The sequence below is a fragment of the Babylonia areolata genome, chromosome 5 (genome assembly GCF_041734735.1).
Source record: "Babylonia areolata isolate BAREFJ2019XMU chromosome 5, ASM4173473v1, whole genome shotgun sequence".
NCBI classification, from domain to species: Eukaryota; Metazoa; Mollusca; class Gastropoda; order Neogastropoda; family Buccinidae; genus Babylonia; species Babylonia areolata.
The window spans coordinates 21,105,804-21,114,745 of record NC_134880.1 but is presented as its reverse complement, the minus strand read 5'-3'; the positions used below and the strand labels follow the sequence as shown (position 1 = coordinate 21,114,745).

Below are 8,942 nucleotides of genomic sequence, written 5' to 3'. Positions count from 1 at the left end.
GGGGGGAGGGAGAAAGAGATGCATACAAACATGAACCACACTATGTCACATAAGGGGAAGAGGGGTAGATATCGAGAAAGAGAGAGGAAGACAGACAGACAGACAGCGACAGAAACAGAGACAGAGAGACAGAGGCAGAATCAGAAGCAGAGAAAGAGACAGACAGACAGACAGACAGACAGACAGCGACAGAAACAGAGACAGAGAGACAGAGGCAGAAGCAGAGAAAGAGACAGACAGACAGACAGACAGGCAGAGACAGTGTTCTTGCACACATAAGAACAAAACAGCAACCGCAACCATTTCTGTCACTATTGCCACATCCCCCACCCCAACCCCAGCACCACCCAAACATCGCCATCTCCACCACCACTACCTACACCACCCACCACTCCTCAACACCATCCAACATCGCCATCTCCACCACCACTACCTACACCACCCACCACCCACACTCTCAACACCACCCAAACACGCATCACCACACTACCAACACCACCACCACCTCCCAACTCCACCAGAGAATAGATAGAGAATGAAAACAAGAGAACAAAGGACAGACAGAAGAGAGAGAAGCACTGAAAGAAGCGCAAGAAAGCCCCACCACCTCCTCAACAACCACCCAAACATCGCCATCACCACCACTACCAACACCACCCACCCACCACCTCAACACCACCCAAACATCGCCATCACCACCACTACCAACACCACCCACCACCCACCACCACCTCAGCACCACCCAAACATCGCCATCACCACCACTACCTACACCACCCACCACCACCTCAACACCACCCAAACATCGCCATCACCACCACTACCAACACCACCCACCACCACCTCAACACCACCCAAACATCGCCATCACCACCACTACCTACACCACCCACCACCCACCACCTCCTCAACACCACCCAAACATCGCCATCACCACCACTACCTACACCACCCACCACCCACCACCACCTCAACACCACTCAAATACCGCCGCCAAGCACCACAACTGCTACTACTGCACTACTACAACTGCTACTACTACTACGACTACTACCACCACCATCACCGTGCCAAAATCATCAACATCCTCCTTCCTTATCAATCGTCAACAAGATCACGTCCGTGCTCACACACACACACACACACACACACACACACACACACACACACACACACACACACACACACAAATGATAGATAAATGAATAATCAAATAAATAAATAAATGAATAGATAAGTGAAAAAATAAATAAATAAATAAATAAATAAATAAGACAAAAGACAATAAAACCTCCTTACCTATCACTCAATAACACTCCTCCTTTGACAAGAACCAGGAACCACGGACTTTTCAAATTTCCGAAAAGAAACAAAAGCAAATTAGAAATGAAAACACAAACAAAAACTGCAAATCGATTAAACTCGATTAAACAACGATGTTCACCATCTCAGTTGTCTGTAATGGTCTGCGCAAATGCAGAACTTACCCCAACAGTCGCATGAGACACCACAATATACGCGCAGATTTTGTTTTTTTGTTTGTTTTTTTTCTTTTGGTAAATCTGTCACCGGCACGCAGTTACCGTCCCGTGGAAACAATGCACACTGTGGGCAGGATCAGACTGAACAGGTCCATAATACCCAAGGCCACGCGGCTTTGTGTGTGTGTGTGTGTGTGTGTGTGTGTGTGTGTGGAGTGGAGTGAATGCCTGTGTGAGGTGTTGGATTAGTTTGCTCTTGACGTTTTGCTTGCTGTTTGCCATGATCTTGAGACGCTTATGGTCTATGTTTTTTGCTGTTGATTTTCCGTTATTTACAACAATTTTATACAATGCCTGTGATCTGTTAGCATATTTTGCTCTTGATGTTCGTTATTGACAATATTTTTTTTGTAAAATGCCTATGGCCGTTCAGCATATTTTGCTCTTGGTGTTCGTCATGTGCTACATCTTTTAAAAATGTCTGTGATCTGTTGGCATACTTTGCTCTTGATTTTTGTGTTGTTTATCTATGGTGTTGAGACCACTGTGTTGAGACGCCTATGGTCTGTGTGCATATTCTGTTCTTGATGTTGGCTATTGACTATGGCTCAACGCTCGGATTATATCTGAGAGATATATATGAGCTCACAGTTCGGCCATCAACAACGTGAGAGTTGTATTATCAGTGGTTTCTCGACTGCGATGGGAATTCATTTACAGCTTAGTCTTTTGTGAAGGACCATGACTCTCAAACTAGGAGGCAAGATTGCACTGGCTCTTAGTCCCCCCCCCCCCCCCCCCCCCACTTTAGGGCAAGCTGGCCTTTGGGGTCCATTCCAACGTCGACTGTCCTAAAGCCCTCTTGGCCGACAGAGTGGGGATGAAACTTGGGTAAGACACTCTTCATTATAATCAAGTCGGGACAGTAGTTGCCTCCACAGCCGTTCTGGTGATCATAGGCACGATTGTCCATCATACATACATGACCTTGAGATGCCTACGGTCTGTTAGCATGTTTTACAATTGATGTGTGTTATCTGTTATACTTTTTAAAACAGTCTATGCTCTCTGTTAGCTTATCTCTTTTTTTTTTTTTTGGTACTGTCCCTCAGTATGTGAGAAAAGTCATTCCAACTTACCCGGTACACACGCCCACAACTCAGATCGTGTTCCGATTCACGGCGGCTACTTGCTCCCCGTGTAAAATCCAGATCCTTCGGTGATCCTTCCTTTTCCCCGGTATTCGGCTCCATCTGTCTGGAACAGTCTAACTCATGACCTTTGCCGCTCTCCCACACTGCAGTCTTTTGAAACTGTTCTCAGAACACGTCTTTTTGAAAGCGCCTGTGGATAGACCAACCATAACTTTCTAATGACATTCAGCTATAAGCTACGTGTGTGTGTGTGTGTGTGTGTGTGTGTGTGTGTGTGTGTGTGTGTGTGTGTGTGTGTGTGTGTGTGTGTGTGTGTGTGTGTGTGTGTGTGTGTGTGCCGGTGTGGAGTTCGTTCGTTCGTTCTTTAGTTCAACGTCTTTTCACTGTAAGTGATATTAGACGAAGGTAGGAAAAAAAAATCGAGTGGGGTGGGAGGGGGAGCGGGGTGCGGGGGGGGGGGGGGGAGGGAAGAAATTACTGTGACGCATGCACGTAAGTGAAAGTGTGTACGCGTGCGTGCGTGTGTGCGTGCGTGTGTGTGTATGTGTGTGTGTTACAAAGAGAAAATGACTGATTTAAAGCATAACAATATAACATATTTCTAATGAAAAACTAACAACTATAACAGCGAACCAACTGGACTATTTAACAAGGAGTTGAACAAGTCATACATTAGCAATGGACTGCTGAAGATTGTCAACACTGACGATCATTTCAGTTCAGGAATGTGAGACTTTAACATATCGCAAATTAGTATATGATCGGCTGTTATGTGAGCACCACAGATGCAATAAACATTGTTGACATATTTGGTCTTAAAACAATTCATTTTCCATTTGCAGATTAGAGAAATGATTTGCCTCTTATGGAAATCATTTTGGTAATGTTTTCCCATGAAACTATACATTTTCTGTATATGCTTATGTAACTCCGAGTTACCGGTGTGTTTTTCTTCAAGCTGAAATTTTGACCATTGGACTTTCTCTTCCATGGTGTAACATTTCTGTAGTGAAAGCGAAATCTTTAAATCTAACTCCTTCATGGAACTTCTAGCTCCTTTTTTAGCCAAAATGTCAACTTTTTCATTATAGTAAAAACCGCAATGAGAAGGAATCCAGCAAAAGGTAATGTAAGAGCCTCTTGATAAGAGTTCGTGAATCAAATGGTTAATTTCAATAATGAGTTCATACCTAACCGTTTCTTTTATAAGTTCATTAGCGTGAAAAACTGATTAAGAATCAACACAAAACAGTATCTGTTATATAGTTTTCGGAAAGGATATCATGAAATTTAACGCCATTAGAATTGCTATAAGTTCAGCTGTGAAGATGGACTTATTCTCTCCCAGATTAAATGGGTTTTGAAAGTTAAGGTGTGGAATAACGAAAGCAGCACCAGGTCTGTCATTTACAACAGATCCGTCTGCAAATATCTTTAGATGATTTAGTGAGTGGGTATGTACGAGCGGCGTGCCCAGCATCGAAAGCCTGCTGATCCAGTGCCAGCTACGCTGGACAGGACACGTTGTCCGCATGACAGACAGCAGGATCCCGAAGATGCTTTTTGTATGGCCAGCTGAAGAAAGGCCACCGTGAACTTAGAAGACCCTGCAAGTGCTTCAAGAACACCTTGAAGACAGACCTCGAAGCCTGTGACATAGACACCACTTCCTGGGAAACTGATGCCCTTGACCGCTCTCGCTGGAGGATGCTGTGCACTAGTGGCATAAAGACGTTTGAAAACAAGAGAACGCTGGCCATTAAGGAGAAGCGTGAGCGAAGGAAACAGGGCTCAACTTCTTGAGACGTTTTCCCTTGCAACACCTGTGGGAAGTGCTGCGCATCCAGAATCGGCCTCTTCTCCCTTATGAGGACACACACCGACAGATAAGCCTGCCTGCCTACTCATCCGTCGGTCCGACGGGAGACTCCATCATCATGTACGAGTGTGAGTGTTTCTGTGCCAGTGCACGCGTGTGAGTTCGGATTTGTTTGTTTGAATTATATCTGCTTATGGTGATTAAAAAAAGAAAAAGAAAAAAAGAGCTGATATTGGAGTAATATTATAATGTAAAGGTGTGTGGGTTGTTAGTTTGCTCTGTGTGTGTGTGTGTGTGTGTGTGTGTGTGTGTGTGTGTCTGTCTGTGTCTGTGTCTGTGTTTGTGTCTGTGAGTGTGTCTGTGTTTGTGTCTGTCCGTGTCTGTGTTTGTCTTCGTTTATCATCATCATTATTATTATCATTATTTTCGTTGCTGTTGTTTTTATCATCATCATCATCATCATCATCATCATCTATATTATTACCATGTTTGCTGTTTACTATGGTCTTGGGACACCCATGGTCTTTGTTGTTTACTATGATTTTACAGCGCCTATGGTCTGTTAGCATATTTTAGTCCTGATGTTCGCTTGGACTGAACATTTGAGAAGCCTATCGTCTGTTAGCATGTTTTGCTTTTGACGTTCGTTACGATGAATTTATAAAAGGCCTATGGTCTGTTAGCAAACTTTGCTCATGATATTTCGTAATTTACTATATCTAGAAGAAAAAAAAAAGCCTGTAGTTTGTTGGAATATAATATTATTGATGCTTGTAATTTGTTATGGATCTTGAGTCGCGTATGGTCTATTAGCATTTTCGTTAACTATTATAGTTATTTTCTCAACGGCTGTTCGCATATTTTAGTCTTGATGTTTGTTACTAATCTGCATGATCTTGAATAACCTTTGGTCTGTTTGCCTGTCTTGCTCTTGAAGTAATAATGATAATAATTAAAACGCCTGTGGTCTATCAGCATATTTTGTAACTGATGTTTGTTATTTGATTTGGTCTTGACTGAAAAAATCCGTCCGTATAATTATGAGATTCGAATTCGTGGATAATGATTCCTAGTTGAACGCATTACCAATTGGCCATCGTTCCACTAAACTGAAGCAAAAAAATAAAAGTAATCAACAAAGAGAGAGAGAGAGAGAGAGAGAGAGAGAGAGAGAGAAAAGCATTGCAAATTTACTCAGCTTGCGAAAAACAACAACAACAAAATAAATGATGTTCAAAATTCTAGTAAACATTAAGAAACATCATTATCATATTCTAACTTCTTTTTCCTTCTTTTTCTTTTTTTTTTTTTACTTTTCTTTTTTTTTCTTTTTTTATTTGTTTGTTTGTTTTTTGTTGTTGTTTTTTTGTTGCTGCCCCATCATCTGCACCGTTTCAGTGGCATTACTCCCACGCTGCTCATTCCGAGTCCCCCAAACAACGCCATACACGGATTCGTCTGTCACAGTTCCAGTGTCGGCAGTCCGCAGGGAACCATCGATGTTAGGTCGCCAGGAGGCCACAAACCAGAGGAGACCCTGCACTGCTGCTGAGTCACTTCGGTGGTGTTCGTTGGTGCCTGTTCTGATTCAACGTACTTTGGACACCACCTACGAAGCTCCCTACTAACGACAATAATGGCTTAGTCGCAGAGCCAGACTGAGTGCATTTGTATTTGTTTGTATTTCTTTTTATCACAACAGATTTCTCTGTGTGAAATTCGGGCTGCTCTCCCCAGGGAGAGCGCGTCGCTACACTACAGCGCCACCCATTTTTTTTTGCATTTTCTCCTGCATGCAGTTTTATTTGTTTTTCCTATCGATGTGGATATTTCTACAGAATTTTGCCAGGAACAACCCTTTTGTTGCCGTGGGTTCTTTTACGTGCGCTAAGTGCATGCTGCACACGGGACCTCGGTTTATCATCTCATCCGAATGACTAAGTGAGCGTCCCTCCCAGAGTGGAGACCGCCACCACGTCCCTCAAACAACAGCCCCCATGCATTCTAACTCTGATTTTTTTTTTTTTTTTTTTTTTTAATAGTATACATACATAAAGGCAGGAATACAACATTGTATATCGTTCTAGACTCGGCCGGATAAAAACAAAAAAGACATGTGCCAAATCAGCATTGCATCAAAGAACACTATTCAATAACAATAACTACCGCTCCAGATAATTGATTCTTAATTTGCAAGTACAGTACATAGTATCATAAGTAGTATGTTTTCATCCGGTTTTGATAATCATTTTTAACCACTGACAAAAATCGAAAAATCCGCACAGGTCTGGGATTCTAAGGGAAGCAACTTACGCTTAACAAATATTCTGCGATTTAGTTTCGATTCTCTCCCTTGTTCCTACTTCTCGCAATTTTTCAAAAACGACGAATCAAGTGTGTTACAGAGGATGGAAGGAAGGGTCCAGTGAAGAGGGGGCTATAGTTGGGATGTGGGAGTGGGAGGAGAGGAGGTGGCTGGGGGGGGGGGGGGGGGGGGGGGGGGGTTGCTGTTCGTTCCGTCTGTCTGCCAAACCACTTGATGGTTTATACAGATGGTTCTGTATTAAACAATAATGCAGGTGCCGCATATATGATACCTGGCCTAAACGCATGGGGGAAAATAGGTCAGTCTTCACCGCAGAACTATTTGCAGTACTTATGGCATGGAACTTTTTACTCCATTTTCCAAAAGATATATTCAAAATTGCTTTTTGTGTTGACTCCAAATCAGTTATTAATGCTATCAAATATATACACTCGAAAGTTAGATCTTAAATTACTATGGAAATTATTTACTCTCAGTGAGGGGCACTAGCATAACTTTTATCTGGATTCCTTCGCATTGTGGCATTTTTTTTTTTTTATAATGGAATGGTTGATTTATTAGAAGAAAAAAAAAGGAGCAAAGGGATCAGCTGAGTCAACATGTTTATCTCTTCCATTTTCATAGCGAGAATGTTATAGTATAGTGGAACAGATTCAGCGATCAGACTCAGATAAAGAAAGGAATATCAAGAAATCTTGGACTTATCGCTGTCTGTTTTTTTTTCCCCCTCCGGATGTTTGTAAAATAGTCTAATTGGGTTATTGTTATAACTTCTTCTTTTTTTTTATACGCCTATATGTTTTAAAGTTGGAAAGTTATTCTCTTAGTTCGATTGTTGTTAAGTTAATGTTGTGAATAGTATTGTTTTCATCCCTTTCCCTTCCCTTCCCTTTTTCTGTCCCTTCATTTTTTTGTTTTTCTTTTCTTCTTTTTTTTCATGTCTAATATCACTAAATGTGGATAGACATTTTGGCCCAACACTCGGCTTATATCACAGATTGACATAAGTTTACATTTGGGCCAACAGCAAAGTGAGAGCTGTATTATCAATGGTTTCTCCAGTCAGTGGGAAACCATTTACAGCTTAGTCTTTTGTGAAGGACTATGACTCTCAAACTAGGAGGCAAAATTGCACTGGCTCTTAGCGCTGCAGCCTTGTGGGCTAGTTGGCCTTCGGGAACCATCCCAACGCCGACTGTCCTAAAACCCTATGACCGAGAGAGTGGGGATGTAACTTGGGCAAGACACTCTCCACTATAATCAAATTCTAGCCCAAATGTCGGAACAGCAGTTGCCTCCTCTGCTGTTCTCATGGTTATAGTCGGACACGACTGACTATCATATATATATATATATATATATATATATATATATATATATATATATATATATAAGGATAGACATTAAATGAAATTGAACACACACACACACACACACACACACACACCAAAAAAAAAAAAAAAAAAAAAAAAAAAAACAGAGAGAGAGAGAGAGAGCACACCACACCACACCACACCACAACGTCAGAATTACCGTGAGTTTCGAACCCGCAGTTTTCGAATATTTTCAAATCCCCACACGCACCTTCTTCCAATTTCTTATCATGCATTGTTTTGATAAAGTGGACACGTTTCCATTTACCGTGTCACGATTATCGAAACCACAAAGTCGTTATGAACACGGGGAAAGTCTGAAAAATTTTATCGATCTATATTATGATCGTAAGACAATTGATATGCCGATCGATGTGAGTTGCTTAAAATGGAATTGTTCCGTTTCCAGCAGACAACTTTCGGTTCGACAAACAAACACATAATGTAAGTACTAGTATCTCTAATCTTCCACTTTCACCCCCCCCCCCCCCCCCCACCCCCCGCTTGCGTATTCGGTTTTGTTGCAGCTCAGCAGATATGAAAACTTGATCCGTGAAGGCTTTGCCTCTTGTTTTCAGATGATATTAAACATCACACGTAGGAATCCAAAAACTAATCGTAATTAAAGAGTGTGGGGGGTTGGGGGGGGGGGGGGGGTAGGATTTTTATGATGATAGGGGCATTGCCCTGGCAACTTCCAGAAAATAGAATAGAAAATGTCTTTATTACCAAGTGTACCAGGGTCACAAGGAATATCGGGTGTGTGTGTGCGTGTGGGGGGGGGGGGGA

The 8,942-nt window shown here is 42.1% G+C and overlaps 1 protein-coding gene across 2 annotated transcripts in view; it reads right to left on the bottom strand.

Annotated features, from left to right (window-relative positions):
* LOC143282412 (uncharacterized) overlaps window positions 1-1,565 on the bottom strand; it is a 16,876-nt gene extending 15,311 nt beyond the window's left edge. The window contains exon 1 of one of the 2 annotated variants that reach the window (XM_076588044.1): window positions 1,488-1,565. The gene's annotated coding sequence lies outside the window, so the exon portion shown is untranslated. Of the gene's footprint in view, window positions 1-1,299 lie in introns of both variants that reach the window. The other variant, XM_076588042.1, reaches the window with a different exon arrangement.
* Window positions 1,566-8,942: the final 7,377 nt, after the last annotated feature.